This window comes from Dermacentor silvarum, chromosome 1, assembly GCF_013339745.2.
Source record: "Dermacentor silvarum isolate Dsil-2018 chromosome 1, BIME_Dsil_1.4, whole genome shotgun sequence".
NCBI lineage: Eukaryota > Metazoa > Arthropoda > Arachnida > Ixodida > Ixodidae > Dermacentor > Dermacentor silvarum.
In genome coordinates this window covers 368,545,249-368,569,562 of record NC_051154.1, presented here as the reverse complement: position 1 = coordinate 368,569,562, position 24,314 = coordinate 368,545,249, and positions in this window count along the sequence as shown.

Here is a 24,314-nt window from a genome sequence, read left to right as displayed (position 1 = left end):
ACGTGCGAGAAGTCGCACGAGCGCGAGGCGAGCTCGCTCACTTTTTCTGTACCTCACAGCCACCTTGAAACATAGAGATTTAAGGGTTTCGCCTTAAAAATGGTTCCACGTGTGTCAGCCAGCTGTCGAAAAACCTTCACATAAGTGAAATAGCATATCTCGATAAATTGTCTTTCACTGCGAATCCCACGGTATCAGTACCCACAAGAAAAAGGCCTGGGTCAGAGCTTGTTTCTATTAACCTTACGCTTTCGAAGCTTTTGTTTTTTGTTTTTTATGAGCGCAGATACGTGTCACGACTAACTTTTACAACTTCCTTAAACTTTACGGGAGGGTTTGGAGTTCGCTGGCGCAATGATGTACTTTGGTTTTGATTGTGTCGACAGATAAATAGGAGTGTTCATCGGAGAATACACTTTAGTTTCAAGTGGCGCTCGTCGCAAATAGAGAAACCTGATGCTTGCTCTAAGTGCAAAATGCCCACGTTGTCATAGTCTCGCGTGGAGGGGCACCGAATGGAATGCGTTTTTTTTTTCTTGCTGTGATAGCGCACATGAATGCTATGGGAGCAAATGCTGAACTTGTTACAGCATTGATGAGCACGCCGATCTGTGCGGGTACCGCTGAAACAGGCAGGCTGCGCCACAACACACACAGAATGAGCGCTTACGCGAGGGAAAGCATGTGTTTACCTGTTCAGCATGCTTATGCATTGCCGACGTATCCTAATGTGAAACATGGAAAAGCCAACGAGAGTATCGAACGTACTTCCAAGATGCTGATGAAGTTTTATTTGGTAGGATGGCTCATTGGCCTAAAAGGTATAAGAGGGATATTGGTGTTCGGAAAAGTGGGCCAGCCGTCGAGAGGTACTTCGCTCTACACCATGTGGAAGATGCATGACTCCCTCGCAAAGGCGTAGAGCGTTCGTACAACGCTGCTGGCTTCCGTCGACGGACGGATCCACTCAGGGGCGGATCCAGGTTTTTTCTGAGGGGGGGGGGGGGGGTCAGCTTCTGTCAATGATGATGATGGTGATAGTAGCCTTTCTTATTTACCGAAATTCACCGTTTCTGCTCACGATAAAACCGCGTTTTATACGGCTAGAGCAACACCTGTAGCCCACCGTGATGGCTCAGACAGCGTTGCGCTGCTGAGCACGAGATCGCGGGATTCGTGGCGGCCGCATTTCGATGGAGGCGAAATGCAAAAATGCCCGTGTGCTTGCGTTGTAGTGCACGTTAAAGAACCCCAGATGGTCAAAATTAATCCGGAGCCTTCCGCTACGGCGTGTCTCATAATCAGAACTGGTTTTGGCACATAAAACCCCAGAAAGAGGAAGAAGACCTGTAGCGAAACCAGGTATCGGTTTCTCGAGCTTATAGGAAAAGGACGTTACCCAATACAGCCATGTGCTTGGCGGCTGCGCCTGATAATACCGGGTGTTCAAAACTAAGCTTTATGCTTTTCTTAAAATTAGTCACTGGGAGGCACACGAAGACCACCTGTGCAAATAAGTTATGTGGCCAGGGGGGCACAAAGTGAGATGATAATTATCGCTGTGAGCAGCCCAATTAACTAAAATTGAACAATTATTTTTTGTCGACTGCAGTAAGTGGGTATGTTTGTATTGAAAACTTAGAGGCAGTCATGTTTATTACTGCACTCAATAAAAAGCTAATTATTCAATTTTAGTCAGTTCGGCTGCTGACAGCGATAATTATGATCTCACTTTGTGCCCCCCTTGGCCACATGACTTATTTGCGCAGGTGGTCTTCACGTGCCTCCCAGTGCCTAATTTTAAGAAAACCATAAAGCTTAATTTTGAACACCTGGTATATCTAGCCTGTAATGTTTCTTAAAATAAAATTTGGGATGATCTGTTGCAGGTTCGTTATAAATGCGTAAGCACGGGTCCGTCTTTTGAGTTCTGTTGGGACACCTTGTTTTCTTGAAGGAGATGCTATGTGTTCGGCTGAGACACCTTCGTTTGCTTTGGAGCTACAACGCGGCAACCACTACGCTGGTTGTTCACGATATGCGAATCACCGCGTATGAAGACTCACGACGCCACCTACAAGTGAAAGATGCGGCGTAGTAGCCGAGAGCGCGAGCCAGCGTGTTCATGTTTTGCTTCCCACGCGACGCCATCCTCTTACACAAGGCGCGCATCTGCTCCCGTTTCTCTAACCACGCGACGCCACCCTAGGCCCGCGCGCTGGCGTTGGCCGTCACGCTCCGCCACTTCGCAGCCGCTGCTCGAGGCTTCGCCCCGCTCCGCAAGAACGCCCACTCAGATAAACGGATCCGGCTGCTTTGAGCCTCCTATGCTTAATGTATGACAATAAAACTGCGAAGTTACAATAAAAAACTTGTAGCGTCTGCGCTCGTACTGGATATTGTCAACGTCTAACTGTGATCGCAAGAGTGCTACAGTTAAAAAAAGTTGCCCATGCGTAGTTCTTAGTTTAGCTGTTAGTTGTTATTATTTATACAGGGTTTGTCCGAAAAGTAATGTCAGTAATGTCGATTAAAAAGAAACTATTGATCAGATTGGTACAACACAATAAAATGTTTCAAAATAGGCTCCTCCTGCGTCGTTACATGGCTGCTAGCGAGATTTCCAACCATCGAAGGCGTCATTGACGGTAGGCCTCCTTAGGAATGCCCTTTATAGCCTTGTTGCAAGCCTCTTCGACTTTGCCAACTGTCGCGAAATGTTGTCCTTTCATGGGAATTTTCAAACGCAGAAAGAAGAAGAAGCATGGGAGAGCCACGTCAGGACAGTAGGGCGGCTGGGGAACCATTGGCATCTTTCAATTGGCCAGGAAGCGGGTCACGAGGAAGGCGGTGCAGGCTGCATGGTGCAGTGTCATGGTGAAGTTTCGAATCACCCCCGATATCAGGCCAGGTGCGATGAATCCTTCGTTTCAGTCGCTTGAGCACTTTTGACCTTTGACTTGATAATTCTGGTCTTCTTGGGGCGAGGGGACGCCGAGCTGTGCCACTTGGCACTTAGCCTTTTTGTTTCGCGGTCGTATTCAAACACCCAACTTTTGTCACCTGTGATGACATTGTGCAAAACGTGGGGGTCACATTCGCACAAGTTCCAAACCTCCTGGCACGTTTCAACTCGGTTCGATTGTTGGTCGTCCATTAACATTTTGCGCGAGATCTTCGCGCACACTTTCGCATCTGAAAATTATTCGTCAAAATCTTGTGAACGGCACTTTTTGGAATGTTTACTGTCTGTGCCACTAAACGGACACTCAAACGAGGGTCTGAGTACAAAAGATCTCTCGCGGGCGTCACATTTTCGTCGGTGATGGTCGTTGATGGCGGTACAGCGCGGGCTTCATCGCTGACCTCTTCACAGCCTTCTAAAAAGACCGTGCCCCCGGTAAACTTGATGTTGTGACAAAAAATTATCATCAAAAGCTGTCTTTATAATAGGAATAGTTTCCTCTGCAGACTTTGCCGAGTTTCACACAAAACTCGATGGCGGTCCTTTGTTCCAAGGAGCGCTACATTACGGCTTGCACGGTCAATGAAAATGAGTTGACGAAAAAATGCCAGGCCTGCGCGGCACACGCAGCACAGTCACAGCATAAGCTAGAGGAGCGTTACTGCCTAGTAATTTGAGTGAATGCGTCAGGAACGCACTTGGGACGCCGTCGCGCGTGCAAGCCGACGCGTTCCATCGCCGATGGCTAGCGCCGTTCAGCCCAGCCAAGCGGCGGACAATGCAACTACGGCTGTCACATTCGCACCCACTGCAACGCGCCCGACACGGCCTGCTTGGGACTACGTCGCGCGTGCAAGCCGACGCGTTCCATCGCCGGCGGCATCATCGCGACCCGAAACGGCTATTGGATTGAGCCCATAACAGCTTACGCTGTAAAACCTTGTCCTTACTCTCCAGATGGTCGCAGACGACTGAGCGACCGCGCGTGCGTAAGCTAACTTCCCCCTACACCAATCGCAACTGGTCTTAGCGCGCTGCGACTTATAGTCGCTTCACAATATACTCACTGGCATTACTTTTCGGACAAACCCTGTATATGAACACTTCAGCAAGTGATCTCTTTCATCAAGCAGGTTGGTCGCGGAACCGATGACAGCCAATGAGGCAACCGATGACACCCCAAGGGGCAACTAAGTTGATCAGGCGCGAAGGCACTCGCGCGGACATCGGCGTGCTTGGCAAAAGGGAGTTAAGGGACGTCTCCTCGTTCATTCGACGCCACCGACGGGACGAGTAAGGCACCGCCGGCTCCAAGAGGTCGAGGTGTTCATGAGAAAAAATAACTACGGCAACTTCGCAACACCACACCCCGACGGAATACAACTAAGCTTGTGAGCGAGCTAGCTTTACTACCACATGGCTGATATCACTGGTACTCGCGAAAAATACTTTTGAAGAATGCTGGTGGCCACAGTTTTTCGCGACAGGGCCGTCCCCCTGTCAGCGAGGGGCCGATGCGGAAATCTGAGGGGGGGGGGGGGGTCAGGACATCCGGACATCCCCCCTGGATCCGCGCCTGGATCATCCACTCTTCGTATAGCTATAGCCACTTGGCCTCGGTGCTTCCGTGGGAGGCCTCGAAGTTCGGGTATATGGTTCCACATCAGCTGTCGGAATGTTGGTGCAGCCGTCGTGTTGCACACGGGGCAACCCGTCTGTACAAGAGGCAAGTGAGTCACAGCCTCTTCCGATAATTTTTATGCGTACGCCAGCGCACCAGTACGTCCGGAGTTAGTGCCGCGCCAGTGCGGGCCTTTTGTAACAGCACTTGACAAGCTCTATAGGCAGGTCTGTTAGCAGTGGGTATAGTCTTTGGGTGTAGAGCGTGTCAAGAGCTCGCATAACTATCGGCGTCTCCTTCCAGCTGTTCGCTGTGTTGCCGTCTTAGGACGCGAAGGCTGCTACGTCGCTGCGGCGGTCGGTAGCTTTACGATCTCGCTCGCAGCGGCGTGCGCCGCTTCGTTGTCCAGTACACCACAGGGGCCGCGACCCACGCCACGCGCGTATGAATACCGTGAGCCGTGCGCAGCCGTCTGCTGGTGCCTGAAATTATTGTGCCAATGCGGTCGTTTAAAGGCGCACGTACGAGCATATATAGTACGCGCAGGTACCACCGCCTGGCTGTCCGTGTAGACATTGATCTGTGTGGCGACCGCCCGGGGTTTCTTAAGGGCCCAAATCAGGGCGTCACGGATCGCTGGATCAGCCGACATGACGCCCGGTGGTCCTTGGTCGCCAAAGTCGTATTCCTGCATGAGTGGAGGTCTGGCTGCGGCGTTTGCTGTGAGTCCCGCCCATGCGTCACCCACGCGTTGCCTCTCGCGATCTCCCGATTGGCCTTACTTAATTCGCTCCGTTTGCAACGTGCCGCCCGAGACATATTGTCCGTGCCAGCAAATATATCGCGAAATGAAAACACGTATACAGCTGGGCCGGTATTTTCTAGCAACTCCTTTCCGATACTAATGGCACTAATGCCTTTTCGTGCTTTTCGCGCTTGGTAAGTGGTCAGAGCGACGGTCCGCGCCCGTTATCAACGGCATCAGCCGGCCGTGAGCGGTGGATGATAAGACTATACCAATAGCGTAGAATAAATCATGCCGAATCGCTACAAAACGCTGGTCCTGCGCTTAAATTTCGCATTAGGGAGTATCGTATTCGTGGGCGATTTTTTTTTCTTAAATTATGGGCATGCGCTGGAAAAAAACATTGAACACGGCCTAGGGGCCTAAGAACAGTATATATAAAACTGCTCACGGTGCCCGAGGTCCGACCACAATAAAAGACCCCGTACACATTACTCCGAGTTATCTTACGAGAGGAAGACGCAAAACAAAGTGAGCTTTGTGCTGCCTTTTTTTGTGTGTGTGTGTGTGAGTGTAAGTATACGTTACGTAAATCTGGGAACGGTGCCGGATGGGGCAGACATGTTTTATTTGTTTAAAATGGCAAGCAACAAGCTTACAGGTATTTTTCCCCGTCTGCGTTTCCCAAGACCTGCTCAAGGAAATCTAGATGCGCAATATACACACGAGAGACATATGCTGCTTGAAGAACAAGCAGCATGTTATTGTAATTCTCCAAGGGAACTACAATAACAGTAGAATGAAACCCGACACTGTGGTAGCATTGCACGCGCCATCATTGCGAGGCATAAAAACAGAAGAAAAAAATGATATACATTTATTCTTTAAAGATAAATACACGTCATATGTGATTAGGAACACCATTTGAGCGGTCCGATCGCAAATATACCAGCGCACGAATTAGTACGAACGGCCCTGCCGAGTAGTATTGCCAGCGGTGTTAATCTGTCTTTTTCTCTCCAGATCTCGTCCTCCACGTTCCCCTGACCAATGGAAGTCACTCCTTGCTCAGCTCAGCTCGGCGAGTAAGACCTCGAGCTTCGCGGTGTGCTACCTCGTTGGGGTTGATTGCGTGAATTGCTGGAGTCGTATGCGCTGGGAACCAGAGCAATTGCCTGCCGTTCTTCTCTGCGTTTGAGAATTTTGCTTTGTTGACTATGATGATGTGCCACGCCTCAGGAGAGATCCTACCCTTAGCATAGTTTCTAATGGCCGCCTGAGAATCACTAATTATGTATTGAGCATTTGTGGAGACCAATGCTAGTGCAATGGCTACCTCCTCTGCTGTCTCGGAATGTTTGGTATTAACTGACACGCTTGTAAGGGGTTTTTGGGTGTGATCTACGACTACTGCCACGTAGCTATTTCTGTGTGGGTATTCAGCCGCGTCTACGAAGGCTGCTCTGTCGTCTGAGCCATAGCTTCGGATCATTTTCTCTGCTCTACTCGTGCGTCTGCCCCTGTTGTAAACTGGATGCATGTTCTTGGGTATATTTGTTACTAGGAGTTTGTCGCGAATTTCTCTCGTTATCGTCGTCTTTTCCCCGTATTGATTGTGGTAATTCATTCCTAGCTTGCGTAGTATATGCCGTCCTGTTTTGGTTTTGGTTAGTCGTTCCACCTGGGATGTTTGTTGCGCTTCTATGAGTTCGTCCAGTGTGTTGTGGAGTCCTAACTTTAGGAATAGATCTGTGCTTGTACTGATTGGAATCCCTAGTGCTAGTTTGTATGCCTTTTTTATGAGAATGTTAATTTTGGTCTTTTCAGCTGCAAACCAATTGTGGAAGGCTGCTATGTATGTGATCTGACTGATTATGAATGATTGTATGAGCCGTATGATACTTTCTTCCTTCATACCCTGGTGCTTGTTAGTAATTCGTTTGATTAATCTCATGGTGTTCGTTACCTTTGTGTCTAACTTCCTTATGGTTTCCCCGTTTGTACCTTTGTTCTCGATTATTAGACCCAGTACCTTCAGCTGATTTACTATTGGGATATTCCGCCCGTTCTTGGTGTGCAACTTGATTTCCTCATGAGCCTCGTTTCCGTCGTATCCTTTGGGAGGCCTGCCCCTAAGTGTGGGGCGGTATAAGAGAAGTTCGGATTTCTCTGCAGAGCATGTGAGGCCTGTTCCTATGAGGTGTTCCTCTACTGTGTTTATTGCGGTCTGGAGTCGTTGTTCTATTGATCCGTCGCTGCCATCACAGACCCAGATAGTAATATCGTCCGCATATATTGTGTGATTGAGGGACTCTATGTGATTTAGTTTTTCGGGGAGTCCCATCAAGACGAGATTGAACAGCATCGGGGAGATGACAGAGCCTTGCGGCGTGCCGGCACCCCCGATGTCGATTTCGGGTGACGTGAGTCCTCCGACGGAGAAGACTGCTTTCCTATCTGATAGGAAGCTCTTGATATAGTTATACGTCCGTTGCCCTAGTCCTAATCGCTCGATGTTTTCCAATATGGTTGCGTGGTTGGCATTATCAAAAGCCTTTTTAAGATGAAGGCCCAAGATGGCCCTTGTAGAGCGCGTTTTATAGTCGATTATCTGATGCTTAAGTTGAAGCATCGCATCTTGTGCCGAAAGGTTTTTGCGAAATCCTATCATTGTATCTGGGTATATGTTATTACCCTCTAAGAAGTTATCTACTCTGTTTAAAATTACATGTTCCATTAATTTTCCGACGCAGGATGTTAGGGAGATTGGTCTGAGGTTGTCGATCTCAAGCTTTTTACCAGGTTTTGGAATAAGCGTTATCGTCGCTTTCTTCCATTGAGCTCGTACTGCTCCTTTTATCCAGCACTCGTTTATATATTCCGTTAGGTTGGTGATCGACCCATCATCCAGGTTCCTGAGAGTCTTGTTTGTTATAACGTCTTGGCCGGGGGCTGATTTGGTGTTCAACTTTTGCAGGGCCGCGCGGATTTCTGCCTCCGTGAATTCCTCGTCTAATTTTGTGTTGATATTCCCGTTGTAGCTAGTATGGTTGCAAGGGGGTGCCTGTGTTATGTATTTCTGTTCTAATTCTTTGAGAAAGTCCTCCTCCGTGCCCTCATAGGCGTGTATTAACTTATTAATGGCTTGTCTGTGGTTTTTCTTGTTATTCTCAGGGTCCAGCAAGAACCTAAGCATGTGCCAGGTTTTGCCGGTGCTTAATTGCCCGTCCATGGAATTACATATCTCGTCCCATTGTTGCTTGCTCAATTGCGCAGCATATTCTTCTATTTCTTTGTTGAGGAGCGCTATGCGCTTTCTCAATTTTCTGTTATGCTTCTGACCTTGAAGTCTATTTTGCAGCGACTGCTTAGCTTCCCACATGTGGAGAAGTCTGCTGTCGCATTTCTCCAAGTTAGATTCAGGTGGTGCTATTTTTGTGGCAGCTTTGACGTCATCGCTGAGCTCTTTAGTCCATTGCTCTATGTCTGTGATGGATCGTTGCTGAGTAGCCTCTCGCAATCTACGAAGTAGTTCCCAGTCTATTAATTTGATCTGTCGTTCGTTGGGTCTATTCGGCCCTTCTTTGACGAGTAACTCCGATATGCGGTGGTCGCTACCCAAATTCTGTAGTGTGTTGCGCCACGTCACCTTTTCAATATTCTTGGTAAATGTTAGGTCTGGGGTTCTGTCCCTGTTTAACGCCGTGCCTACTCTGGTTGGAGTACCGGGGTCTGTGACTAGCGTGAGGCCTAATTCTTGCGAGTCATTCCATAAGGCCCTTCCTTTTGGTCTGGAATATAGATATCCCCACGCAGTGTGTGGGGCATTAAAGTCTCCTCCTATTACTACCGGATTTTCTCCAGCTAGTTTGAGTGTTTTCTGGAATAGGCTCTTGAACTTGTGCTTATGTTTAGTGGGATTGCTATAAATGTTCAGAATAAATAAGCTAGGTCCTGTCTTCTTTTGTGGGATGAGTTCCAATAGAATATTGTCTATGCGCGCTATGCCTGTATTGTGTTGCACGCATAAGTTTTCTTTTTACAAGCGTGGTTAATACCCTGGTCTCCCCTTCGGCATAGCCAAAAGATCTGTATCCTGCCAGCTTTGCGACCCCATGTGTTTCCTGCAGAATTATGACGTCCGGCTTATCCTTGTCTTTTAAATAGTGCTGCAAAACTGATTTCTTGTTTTTGTAACTTCTACAGTACCATTGCCATATCCTGAACGCTTTTGCAGCGCGCCTCATTGCGGGTGCGACCATGGGAGGGAGACGGTAGGCTGGAGAGAAGCTGATCTTATATAATTTTGTGGTTCCGAAGTGGGTAAGGATTGTGGTGCTTCTGATGCACCAGAGGGGAGTCCATTACCTGGTGACTGGTTTGCCTCTAGGATGTCTAATCTACTCATAATAGCTGCTATTGCCTTAACCATTTGGTTCATCATTTCGTCCCGTTTTTCATTTGCCTTTTGTATCTCTATTGGGGTCTTTTGGATATCGACTAATGCTTTATCTACCGCCGTGTTATCTTGTTTATCACTTCTGGCTTGGGCCTTGCGTTTGAGTCTAGGGGGGTTATCCCCTTCGCCCATCTTATTGTCCGGGACTTCAGTTGGATCTTTCGTGCTCGCCTGTGGAGCGGAAGTTACCTGATTTAATTGGCTTTTTGCTTCCTTGAGACTCTTTATTTCATCGCTCATACGTGCTAGCAATTTTCATTGGAAACAATTTATTTTTCATTCGCTCCAAATTCAGTGACTCATCTCATTCACCGTTGGTATTTTGTGTTACCGTCAAAATGGGATTTAAAATGCCAATCGCCCGTAAGTTTACTTTTCCCCTTTCTTCCACCGTCGAAATGAGAGAAATCCATGCAAGCAGGTGTAGCTCAGCTTTAGGAAAGACGATGACGTTTATTGAAAGCAGAGCAAGCAAGCAGAGAAGGAGGTTTGTGCCAAAAATAAGGCTTCATCATCATCAGCGTCAATTTATAATCAAAGCTCCACTAAGTAAGATTGGATTAGGATTAAGTATTCCGGTAATACGTCTGTCAGTGGGGCCTCAACCAGTGTTGCCAGGTTTGGCTATATATAGCCAAATTGGGCTACCGAAAAAAAATTTTGACGTCGACTTGGACGAGTTGGCTATGTGGCTATATTTGGGCGACTAAAAATCTACGACTTCGCTTTGTTTGGGCTTTAGGTGGCGCCCTAACCCAGGCTCTAGAGGTGGCTCTGATGGAGTAGAAAGAAATCTCGAAGGCTATGTGTTAGCTGGCTGAGCCGGCCGCGCGGCTGTTGCGTGCGCGAAATGCGCCCCCCCCCCCCCCCCTTCTCTGCGCTGTTGTCTGAGCCGGTGGCTGTGACATTTGATGCACTCAAACTTACACCCCGCTTCAACGTCAGATACCCGATCGCCGGCCATCGGGATGAGCCTGGGAGTAGAGTTTTTTTCACAGTGCACTGTACTAACATGGCTATGCTCAGGAAGGGAGAGCAATAACATAGCGTCGGGGTCGTCGGGCGATCGTGGCGCCGACATGAAAGAAGGGAAGCACGGGTGGACGACATGCTCATGTTTGTTCATGGCCATGTCTTCAGGGTGAAGTATCGCGCCGGGCACAGCTTTCGACCCATTCCACGTTTCTCGCGCGAAGCTTTACTTCCATTTTCCTTTTCCTGCTAAATGAATTTTTGGTCGTGCTTACATTCGAGATTCATTTCGATAGGTTCGACGTAAGATCGGATCCTCCTCTGAGAGGAGAATCCAAACATGGGGAAGTGGGCCAAGTATGCGAGAACGTATAAAAAAGCAAGACCCCGAACTCCAAGGCGGGCCCTGGTGCTTTTACTTATAGTTGGTTTGCCCGTAACGTCATAGATGCAGGTACTCATTGTGCTAATATCGAAACATGTTTTCACGATGACATCAGTGCACCACGTCACTTGAGCATCAACCACCGTGTTAGCTTAGCAGGTGGAGTGTCACGCTGCTGGCTAGAGGACGCAGGTTTCATACCCGGCCACGGCGGCCGCATTTCGATAGTACACCCGTGTACATAGATTTCGGTGCATGCTTAACAACCCCAGATGGTCAAAATTAATCCGGAGTACCCCACTGCGTCATGCCTCCCAATCATATCGAGATTTTGGCACGTAAACTCCGAGCAATTAATATTATTAGCACATCAACATAGTTTGCTTTTTGACAGTAACTAGTTTTCACAGGATTACCACTGCTATCAATTTGTCGTTTACCTTTGCTATTTGTGCGGCATCGCGGCTTTTACCATGTCGAGCGAGTTGGGTTCGGGACGTGCTCGTCGCCGAAAATGACTGCATGCTTTTTGCACTGGTGTGCCGTTTTGCGCAGTAATCTTTTGAAGCTTCGCTTACACCGATTCAGACAGCGAGTGGCATCTGTTGTCTGGCAGTTGTCTTTACGCATGTTCTAGGCGAGCTAGAGACCTAAAATGGTGGCCAGGTTGATGTAAATGGGTGCTATATAGAGTGTGTACCAGCTAATCCAGGCCAAGCTAACTAAAAAGAAAAAAAAAACGATAAAACAAGATCGGACGATTAGACCCATAAAGCCAGATATCTTAGCGCGAAAGACTCGTTCTGCATGGCTCATAAAAAATGAGGCCATGGGCGCATCGCCGTCGCAGACCGTTAAATGCAGACAGCTAAACGCAGAATTCGTAGTTAATATTACTCTATAATACTCAAAATAATAACTTAGTACTATCTGTCATGAAATAAGATCACTGCGGTTTCGCCCTCTGCAGCGACTCGCTGGAACTTGAGAGCTTCCGGAACCAACCAAAAAAGTAATCTGTGTGCCAGCATGATGTCACTGTTGCTGAGGTCGAAGGTCGATCGCCACTGCGGCACGGACATTTAGTTGCGACGGGTTGTGCGAAAAAGGACTGCCGTAGTCGAATGTGAAAATGTTTAAATAGATAAAACTGCAAATAAAAATGGCTATATTTGGCTATAAAATGTTTTTGCTCTTTTTTGTGTTTGGCTACATTTGGGCTACAATATCTCTAGCTTTGGGCTACGCCGCCTCGTCGGACCTGGCAACACTGGCCTCGACATTAGCCACAGGAAGGTTTGTAGCGCGGTGCTTTAGTTTCTACCTGAAACAAAACGATTACCGTAGTGATATTGTTGTAGCTTTAATCTATACTTCTCTGTTCATTATTCATTTCACTGAAATTGCTTTTCCAAATCCTTTATTTATATGGTCTTTATTCTCTATTTCAAGAATGTCTCTTTCATAAGTTTGTTCCAATTAGTCTCACCGCTCACTCGCACACCGCCAGTCTATCCTTTTGAATCACTGAATTCGTTTTACATCTTGGAATAAATGTTTCTTTCGTAAAACATGCTTGTTCTACCGTGCATAATATTCAAAGGGCCAGCCGGTAGCACATGGGCTGTTGAATCCTCGTCGCGAAATATGTTTTGTCGTGCATGATACTCAAAGGAGACATTACTCAGTCCCTGACCGTTTATTCCATCTTCATTCTCTTTTTTTCAGGCCGGCTCCAAGAACGCGCCTTCTAATGGCGCTGCAGTCGGCAGCGATGCCTTATGATATAACAATACTGCCGCGTGATTATCAGCATATCTTACTTGGCGGGCACGCGCCATAAATGCCGAGCATCATCATCACCATCATCGATGACGTTTCCTCGCGTGCATCGTGTTCCAATGCCCATTTAAGGAAGAGACCTTCTGGCCAACCACCATTTGTCACGTCACCCTCGGCCCCGCGCAAGCTGCTACGACTGTGTTCAGTAGGACACGTAGCCATCGAACGACACCCTACTCTGCCTGCTGTTAGCCTTGGCGGCTCTCCCGAGGACGAGGTCCGACGACCGTGCCCGCTTCTTTGGGCTTTTAATCGGCTGGCCAGGCATCAGCTGCGCCTACCAATGCCACGTAAGCGGACGGAGGAGATTCGACGGCGACGCATCTGTGGGTCACACGTCTCTGGTCGCCTCGCAGCTCTGTCATCATCGACTGGGCGTCTACCGAGCCAAGCCGTCGCACTGCCATTTGCCGACCGCGCCATGGAATCCGAAGCTCGATCCAGGCGGCGGATAAACCTCGCTCCCGGCAGCCTCCATCACTGCGAATTCGCCCTGAGCTGTCGCAAACCTCGCACGTTTGCCGACATCCACGGTGGAGTGCAACATCATTCGCACCGGCTTCGCTGCGAGTATACATCTCGATTACCTGCAGGCAACGCCGTGGAAAGGGCAAAGCCCGGCAGCCGCAGCGTCTCCTCTAGGTTTGTGTCTGTGGAGTTCCTGTCTCCGAAAATCGCCCTGGCCGCGACAAGAAAGCGCCGTTTGCGACGCCTGATGCTGGGTGCTGTTCGGCAAAGCTTGCAGGTTGCCACCGGAAGCGATCGGCATCCACCTCAGGACCACACTGAAAGTTGCAGTCGCAGGAGCACGCCAAGCGCCTTTTCGGGTTCAGGTGGCAACGTGAAACGAGACGCACAGCCGCCCTCACGCCTGTTTGCTCCGGCTGCCGCCAATCGCGTAGCGCCTTCAAGGCGAGGAGGACGTTGGGGATTCCGGCTGAAGTGTCGCCCTGCTGGCAGCCGCCATGCTGCCCATGGTGTCCGCCTCCTACGTTCAGGTGCAGGAGAGTGCCTTTTGGGACAACGAGCGGCAGTGGTGATGATTCTGCTCTCTGGTAAGCCGCTTGGTGCTGGAAACGAAGACGCCGGCGGGCGTGCTCTCTCGCTAGACATCAACATCCAACGCGAGATGACCGATTCTTGGATAACCTGGAGAAGTGGCTCACCACAATTGTCATGGAATGGTTCCGATTGCTATACAAATACGAAACTGGGTCAGAGACAGATGCTGCGCTTAGGTCTTTAGAGGCCCACTTGCGGTATTTCCTGTATGACACTTATGTCATGGCACGTGTAGACCAGCTCTTCAATATTATCATAGTTTCATGAATCACAAACTGCCCTGTAAAACCTCAAGGACTGCTTTGAAATAACGAACCTAAAGACAAAAGTCAATAACTCTTTAATGAGCTCCACGGAAAAGCGACTCTTGCATCCAGGAGTGGAAACAACTCAGATATTGACTGCACATATATTAGCTATCAAGGCATTGCGGGTTCTTGACTCAACGGGATACATTTTGCAACTTGTCTGTGAGCCTGTATGCAAGTACTTGAGTACATACGAGGACTCGGTAAGGTCTATAGTCTCGAACTTGACATATGACAGCTGTGCAGAACTTGAAGTGCGGCTTGTTAAGTTCACACCGATTGCTGTCGAAGACAGCTTCATGGGCGATGATGATGACGAAGACTGGCAGAACTGGCGACCGGCTCCACTTGGCAATGAGCAGGCAGTGCAGGTGTCAAAAGGTGCAGGCACATCTGATATATATATATATATATATATAGTCAGTATTTTGGTGAACATCTAAAGAAGCAAGAAGCTGTTTGCATCGGAATAGAAGGTGCTGCTAGCCAACTTTCTGCTGTCTGGCACCTGCGCCGACACGGAGCATGAGGGGCGTTACTTGGAGTGCCTCAAGCAACGCTTTGGCGAGGCCCAGCTAAATGCCTGTGAAGTGAGGCTGAGGGACTTGGCCGACTCTCGCCGCCTCAACGCCCACCTAGCTTCTGGTGATATCCCTCACTGCACCAAAGGGGAGGTCGACGTGTCAGCCATCGTGGCCACAGCCCAATTCTGGCAAACTTTCAAGGGTGAGTAGCTGGTGCTGCCACCACCTGTGCAAGTATGACTCGACCGCTACACTCGTACCTTTGAGACCATCAAGGACACCGGTACCTTGCAGTGCGCCAGAGAATCGCCCCCTCGAGCCCTGGAAATGTGGCTACCTCACCAATAGCACAGGCGGCACCCGCGAAGCAGCCGACGTCACCGAAAGCGCGCGAGTGGCAGTTGGCTACACAGTGAAGCTGGAGTCAAAGAACAATGCAGTCGAAGTTAACAGAACAACTGTCATCACCCAGCTTGCATGCAATGCCATCGTGATGCGTGGGAGAAACATTTTCGCTGAAGTGGGGGAGTAACAGATGGGAGTAATGATTCACTCTATCATCTATAGAGCGATATTAGAAATGGGCGCTCATATATGGACAAAAAGTAATGTGATATATTATACTAATCAAAGAACTGTTCAGAAGTCTTATTGTTGGTGTAAATAATTGCATGCGTTAAGATTTCTGACAATTAGCGGTTTGATGGACAATATTTTCATCGGTGCATAACATTTGCGTCAATTAAAAGCATCCCCGCCGCGCTTGAGCGGCAGGCCGGCGCACCTTGATAAATGCGCTTTTCATATTGCGAAGACCGTTTTTTCATGAGCGCCGCCATTGCATAGGCAATGGCGCCATCTATGGGCAGTTGGCATGCTGGCCCGTGTTGTATGCTGTGGTATACTCTCGGCGGCAGTTTCTGGTGGATTTATTCACTCTCCTGAGGTCTATTTAGCATGCAATGGCGTCTTCTATGTGGGGAACGGTCTTGTAAGGCGTAGTGAAGGAATTTAAGTCTGAAATAATTAGGCGGCTGGAGTTTCTGCTGGCGTTAGGGCGGACGGAGACACCCAGCGCGAGGTGTGCGCGTTTGTTTGAGTTTACAATCAGCCTCGAATATCAGTTAAGTGTTTCAGAAAATTAGATTCACAAATGTTACCTTACTGCAGCATTCTCAACACTGTAATTCTAAGCTCTGGTTTAGCTGCAACGAGTAGTTACGAAACATTTGACGATCCTAATAACGTGGGTACGAGTCTGCTGGCGAATAAGTTGTGCGGTTTACTTTGACAAGCTTTCAAGTTGTTATCTGTCGATACATCGGGCGACTGCCTTGTTTGTTGGGCAAGGTTTCCGCCCACAAATAAAATAGTTTGGTTAATAATAACCGCTTAACGTACAGTGTGAATCACACTTTTCGAGTGGTCAAACGAGCAGCTGCAGACAGCGCGAGCGTCCAAGGCAGTACTAAATGCTGTGTTAGAGATCTGTTGGTTCTATATAGCATATGGTGCAAGCATGCGGCACGACCATGGGAAGTCTTATTGCGTCGTTATCCCGTGGTGTGTTTTATTTTACCGCAAGAAGAGGACATATGAACTCTTTTTTTTTTTCAGTCTCAAAAGTTCAGTCATCTACGACGCATTCACCGATCTTACGGAAATTGTGTCCTTGCAAATAGTTGTTGGATTCTCTTTATGCGATCCCCTTTTTATATTGTGCCTTAGAGGGCAAAAAAGGCAATGCCGATCGAAGCACGAAGCTTGTGTGTATCGTGTTGGTTTGCCAATCGCAGTGCTCGCTGTGTTGTGCAAAGCCTTCGGCCTCTTGCAGGAGGCTAACGTAAATATAGTGATTTGAAGTCTACTAGACTTAAAATGCCTGAGAACATTGCTGGTGGCTGATGCAAATGTTTTACAACAAGTCTTCGTCGAGTGAAAACCGATACATCCAACATAGTTCACAACACATACACACCCTGCGACTGATGACGCGCGTCGCATTTTTGCACACCCAAGAGAAATTTCCAGATACTGTAGCTACTGCTGCACCTAAAGGCTACAGAGTGGTTGTTCGACGACGTCACAAGAACTGACATCCCGTAAATTGCACTCAGAACTAGCTAAAACACCTCCAAATCGTTCCGCAGCGAGCGACCGGCAACACATTCAAGGCGCGCCGCGCTGGCTCGCCCAAGCCAGAGAGGAGGAAAGGCTCGTCGCGCGCTCTTTCCTCCTCGCCCGATGAAAAGGTCTGTATGTGCATGCCTGGGTGGATTTTGCCTTAATAACGATGGCTCCGAGTGTGCGACGGTCGGAGTCTCCTCGTGAGCAACAAGACTCTTCGAGAGAAGTCAAGTCAAGGAATTGGGAGAAGAAAAGACGTAGAAGACGCAGGAGCTGCCGCAGGTGGGTTTTACAAAGACGAGTCAACAGGCCGTTGACATCGAGGAAAGACAAGGCCTTCTTGGGCGCACTAGTGTACCATGTGGTTTGTTGTTTCCACGGCACTACCTCCAGGATCGGTCCACATTTTTGGACTGAACTATTTCAGGGATCGGCCCATATTTTTCGTTGAGTAAAGCCACGCTTCCGGTTCCGGTTTTAGGCGCGCGGGGTATGAACGCGCGTATCTGGGCTTAGTTTCGGCCTTTTTGCACTAATTAGACATTAATATGGCTTCATACATTGTTCTGCGCTAGCTTGGTGCATCGTTTTTTTATACCAAGCCTCATTCTGACGGTTTTTCGTTCTTCTTCTAGCACTAGAAGGGCTCATAGGGCCTTAGTCTGGCAAAAAATGGTCAGAAAGTCGCAGCGAAGATTCTACAGAACACAAATCGATCTGAAGTCACCAAAGAAGATCCCGCGGTCTAGCAGAAGAAGAAAAAGTAAAAAAATTCGTGCAGGAACTCCTCTGGGAGTTGTCTAAGTATGCGTAAGCACCGTGTCCCTTGCTCATCTCCACGCAGCCCGGCGTCATTATGAGTGTTATGACACTTGACCCGGCCAGTAAGAACGACAGCGCTTCGACGACACGAATTGGTGCGGACGGCGGCACATGGATAACGCTGCAAAGTACAGCAGGTGGCGGCGCCAGGTGTGCTGATGACCTTCTGATCATCACAAGCCGTTATTGTCCTTTAGTGCCTTGTCCATCCTCATCGAACCATTATGAACTGCGTTGAAAGGACTGCGGCGGCGGCACGGACCGATCAGCCGTACTTTGGCACAGCCGCGCGGGCCGTACCTTGAAAAGGCTGATTAATGACGCGAGCAGTTTACAGTACGGAAAACGCTGTGGCCAACTGTTTAAAGGAAGAAAAACGCTGTCGCCAACAGTCGGCAGACCAAAATCGGGGCCGTGTCGGCCTAGTGTGAATCTACCTAAACCGATCTTTGAAGCGGACAGAGAGTGCCGACAGTGGATAGCTCCGCGCGCTGTGTTTTCGCTGCTTAAGATTTAGAGATTGACTCCAACCAAATGAGGAAATTTACTAGCCCGACGTTTCGGAACCAATTCGGCTCCTTCTTCAGGGGGTATTCTTCGGAGGTGGCGGTGTGCCGCTTTTAAAAGGTCCGTGATAACAAAGGAGAGGAAGGGGGAGAGAGCGTAAGGTGCGGAGACACTTGGCAGGGCACCTGTTCTAGACAGACAAAATAGGTGGTGGGGTGGGGTGGGGGAGGCTTCGGCGTCGCTGGTCGGCTGGGTTGACCGATGCTGGGCGCCCTTTAGTCACGGGAATGCGTTGACGAGGGACAGGGGGGGGGGGGGGGGGACGAGTTGTTTTGGTGTTGCTGACCTAGAGCGGGGGGTCCTTTCTTCCCTTGGTCGCGTCTGCAAGGCCATTAAGATACAAAGAAGGAAGAATGCCCTTCACGCGGTTTATATTACCCGCAGTGTTCTGAATGTGCTTCTGAATGTGCCAAGACTCGAGTAGTAACCTTTTTCACCAGTTTGTCTCTGTTTGAAGGATTTGGGTTTCTTGGAAAGAAATCTTGTGGTCGGCGTCTTCGGAATGTTCGGCGACGGCGCTGCGTATTCGGTTGAATGTTCTGACGTCGTTTTCATGTTGTCTGATTCTTTCTTTTAGATTTTTGGTTTCCCCGATGTACGACGCCGGACAGTCGGCACAGCTGATCTTATAGACGACGCCTTGAGCTTTTTCTTTTGGTGGACGGTCTTTTGGTTTAGGAATGAGGATATTCAAAGTGTTCATCGGTTTATGCGCGACATTGAGGCCTTCTTTTTTCAATATTCCGCTGAGAGCTTCTTTCCAAGAAACCCAAATCCTTCAAACAGAGACAAACTGGCGAAAAAGGCTACTACTCGAGTCTTGGCACATTCAGAACACGGCGGGTAATATAAACCGCGTGAAGGGCATTCTTCCTTCTTTGTATGTTCATGGCCTTGCAGACGCGACGAAGGGAAGAAAGGCCCCCCGCTCTAGGTCAGCAACACCAAAACAACTCGTCCCCCCCCCCCCCTGTCCCTCGTCAACGCATTCCCGCGACTTAAGGGCGCCCAGCATCGGTCAACCCAGCCGACCAGCGACGCCAAAGCCCCCCCCCCCCCTCACCCCACCCCACCACCTATTTTGTCTGTCTAGAACAGGTGCCCTGCCAAGTGTCTCCGCACCTTACGCTCTCTCCCCCTTCCTCTCCTTTGTTACGACGGACCTTTTAAAAGCGGCACACCGCCACCTCCGAAGAATACCCCCTGAAGAAGGAGCCGAATTGGTTCCGAAACGTCGGGCTAGTAAATTTCCTTATTTGGTTCGAGTCAATCTCTAAGTCTTAATCAATTTTCCCAACCAGACAGGTAATTCTGTAGAAATGTTTAGCTTCAAGTCAATACGTGCAGACTTCAGACAAGAGGCAGTGCAACTTGCAAAGAACTATATCAAAGCCCTGAAAGGCATCTCCACCTTTAAGACCCACTTAGACTTCACCCGGAAATGCAAAGACCAAAACATCGTTCCACGAAGTCTCCAGCTGCGCCAACCTATCAACACAGCGGAAGGCCGGGACATCATCAACAAGGCTCAGCAAAGACTGGTGACAGCGCGGATACACGAGTGCCACACAGTGATTAGGAAGATAGAAGTCGACGCGTTCTTCGCCAGAAGACAGCTCGAACACAAGGTACCCCATCTTTTTTCATCAATTGATTCGTTTGCGAAGACCATTGCGTCCTCAGAGGAAAAGAAACACCGCGAAAAGCACAAGAAAAAACTCTCTTCTTTAATCAAGCAAACTGAAAAACCAGGAGTGTTGGACAGGCACACAGTAACAAATTTATCATCAAGAAAACTCACAACAGAAGAGACTTAGGTCCTGGCAAAAGGTCATAAATTCAACGTCACCACAGATAACCTCCCCCTGCCCAAGATTGTCGCCGCCCTCGAGAGCGGCATCCAGCAGCTGGACCCTAAAGTACGGTAACCGCTCAGAATAAAAGCTATAGGCATAATAAGGTGCAATAACAACAGCCGAAGAGAAAGAAACTTGTCGTCTGACGAAATAAGAGCGCTGCGACTACTGTGGGAAGATGGGGACATTATAATTCTACCAGCGGACAAGGGCAACTCAACCGTCCTGTTAAACATGCAAAACTACGAGGAAAAGGCGTCCACCCTCCTTAACAGCCAAGACTACGAAAAATTAAAAAAGGACCCCACCACAAGGACCCAATCAGTACTGAATAAGACGCTGGTCGAAATTTTCCGAAACCACCCAAATTCTCGAAATCTTTATCTAAAATTAATGTGCAGGAACGGGTCCGCACCAGTCTTTTACGGCTTGCCAAAACTCCATAAACCCGGAATCCCCTTATGGCCAATCGCAGACTTTTCATGCTCCCCACTTCGATCACTATCCACATACTTGCACCAGATTATATCACCACTCACCGGAAGGACAGCATCCCACGTGCGCAACCCCGAAAACTTCATCAAGCTCATATCAAATGTACGCCTCGAAGATGAATGCCTGGTCTCTTTTGATGTGGTCTCTTTGTTCACCAGAGTACCCTTTCAGTTAGCTATATCCGCAACAAGGGATGCCCTGGAACGCGTGGACACACTCGACGAGAGAACCCCCTTTAGTGTAGACGAGATCTGCCGCCTTTTCGAGCTATGCCTATCAAATACCTACTTCACCTTCCGAGGCAGCTACTACAAGCAGGTGAAAGGATCTCCCGTGGGGGCCTCAATTTCCGTCACCATGGCTAACCTAACTATGGAAAATATCGAAGACAGAGCTCTGAGTACTTTTTCGCCGAAGCCAAAAGTTTTCCTAGGTACATGGATGATTGCTTCTGTATCGTGAAGGAGTCGCAAGTCAAAAACCTGCAGAGCTATTTAAATTCCATAGACCCGGATATACAGTTCACGTCGGAGCGCGAACAAAACGGATCGCTACCACTCCTGGATGTACAAGTTACACGAACCAACAGCAATCTAAAATTCTCAGTCTACCGAAAACCAACGCACTCAGAACGCTACCTACATTTCTCATCCAACCATCCGGCAAAACACAAGGCATCGGTCGTAAATTCTTTATTGAAAAGAGTCGAAACTCATTGCACATTGGAATCAGATCAAAAGAAAGAAAGAAGAACGGTTCTAAACGAACCCAAAGGAACGGCTATACAACGGAATTCATTCGAAAAACAACCGACAACAAAAAAGAAAAAACAAACTACGAGACCTCCAACCGCTGACTCCCCCTCGACCACAGAAACGAGTGTCCATCCCACACGTCAAAGGTACCAGCGAAGCTCTCAGCCGAATATTGAAAAAAGAAGGCCTCAAAGTCGCGCATAAACCGATGAACACTTTGAACATCCTCATTCCTAAACCAAAAGACCGTCCACCAAAAGAAAAAGCTCAAGGCGTCGTCTATAAAATCAACTGTGTCGACTGTCCGGCGTCGTACATCGGGGAAGCCTAAAATCTAAAAGAAAGAATCAGACAACATGAAAACGACGTCAGAACATTCAACCGAATACGCAGCGCCGTCGCCGAACATTCCGAAGACGCCGACCACAAGATTTCTGTCCAAGAAACCCAAATCCTTCAAACAGAGACAAACTGGCGAAAAAGGCTACTACACGAGTCTTGGCACATTCAGAACACGGCGGGTAATATAAACGGCGTGAAGGGCATTCTTCCTTCTCTGTATGTTCATGGCCTTGCAGACGCGACGAAGGGAAGAAAGGACCCCCCGCGCTAGGTCAGCAACACCAAAACAACTCCCCCCCCCCCCCCCCTGTCCCTGGTCAACGCATTCCCGCGACTAAAGGGCGCCCAGTATCGGTCAACCCAGCCGACCAGCAACGCCGAAGCCCCCCCCCCCCCCCCCGCCCACCACCTATTTTGTCTCTCTAGAACAGGTGCCCTGCCAAGTGTCTCCGCACCTTACGCTCTCTCCCCCTTCCTCTCCTTTGTTACGACGGACCTTTTAAAAGCGGCACACCACCACCTCCGAAGAATACCCCCTGAAGAAGGAGCCGAATTGGTTCCGAAACGTCGGGCTAGTAAATTTCCTTATTTAGTTGGAGTCAATCTCTAAGTCTTCATCAATTTTGCCAACCAGACAGGTAATTCTGTCGAAATGTGTAGTTTCAAGTTTTCGCTGCTTCCCGTTGAAGAGAGATGTTCGGCTGCACCCGGGCCCATATCTTGAAGGCGATCTGCGAAACGGGCAGTGTGCAGCGTTGTGTGAGCGCTGTGTTCTCGCCGCTTCGAGCGCGTTGAAGTGATCGGCAGCACAAAGGTAAAGTCGCTCACTGCTGAAGGCGAACGTGTTACGGGAAGGACGAACCGACAGTTTGTTCGTTGGGTAAGCATAGAAATGCTCACGTATTTAAAACTTGGGAGACGCATAAGCTTCGTATTTAGGAGTGCAACGCGGACATTAAAGGGTCCCTGACAGCTTTTCACACTTCCCAGCAACTGCAACTTCATCATCATCATCATCAGCCTATATTTATGTCCACTGCCGGACGAAGGCCTCTCCCTGCGATCTCCAATTAACCCTGTCTTGAGCGAGCTGATGCAAACTTGCGCCTGCAAAATTTCTAACGTCATCACAACCAATTTTCTTCCGTCCTCAATTGAGCTTCCCCTCTCTTGGTATCCATTCTGTAAATCTAATGGTCCACCTGTTATCCATCCAACGCATTACATGGCCTGCTCAGCTCCATAGTTTTTCTTTTAATGTGAATTAGAATATCGGCTATCCCCGTTTGCTCTCTGATCCACACCGATCTCTTCCTGTCTCATAACGTTAGGCCTAACATTTTTCGTTCCATCGCTCTTTGTGCGGTCCACTTGTTCTCGAGCTTTTATGCTGACCTCCAAGTTTCTGCCCCATATGTTACCAACGGTAGAATTCAACGATTGTACACTTTTCAGCGGCAGTGGTAAGATCCAAGTAAGGACATGGCAATGTCTGGCATATGCGCTCCAACCCAAGTTTATTCTTCTGCAAATTTCCTGCTCATGATCAGGGTCCCCTGTGAGTAATTGACCTAGATAAACGCACTCCTTTAAAGTCTCTAGAGGGTGACTGGCGATTCTAAATTCTTGTTTATTTGCCAGGCTATTGAACTGCCACTTATGCAACCGCAATGCTTACCGCGACTCCCTTCCGGCGAACGCTATACACGAAGGGCAGCTTTCTGCTCCTTTTTTTATAACGCAACTCTCATGTTCCCGATCCCGTGGCGAGCATCAGGGTCCCTCAGCGTAACTGAGCGAACGAGCACAGCGAAGGATGAAGGAGCGAAGGCGCAGCGCTGCGGGGGATGAAAGACGGCGATTGCGAAGAGAGCGCGAGGACGAAAGCGGAGGAAGAGAGTGCAGCGGAACCATGAGGTGGAAAGCGGACGAGGAAGGTATGGCGAAAGCGTTAGAAACAAAACGTAGTGCCACGCAAGATGGGTCTGCGGCGACAATGGCCACGAGGTGGCTCCAGAGTAGCGTACGTAGTGTGATCACCGATGACGACAACGATAAGGCTTGTTTTTGGGTTCCTCGGAACAGTGAAAACAACCTAAATGAAAATGAGGGTAGCCCGCACCACAAACGTATCGCAGCCTTAAACCAATCAAACAAAAATGAATAAGGGTATAACCCAAAAAGTAATTTAAGGAAAAGCCAATTGGAAAAAAAAATTTAAAGAATGCCGAGGGTGGGTCGATCCAAAAGCAGAGAAGATATTCGGCCAGCAGCAGAGGCATTGTAGCAACCGAGTCACCGCGGCTGCTTCGGCTTTGGAACGTGCGAGTGATCTGTGCGAAGCGGACCCTGAAATAAATAAGACTATGAAATGCAAAAAGATCAGTTCTGCTGCATTGTGCGCGTTCAACGTCTGTATTTAATGCTGTTTTGCCAGATAAGACAGCTGAATTAAAATTCGTCGCAA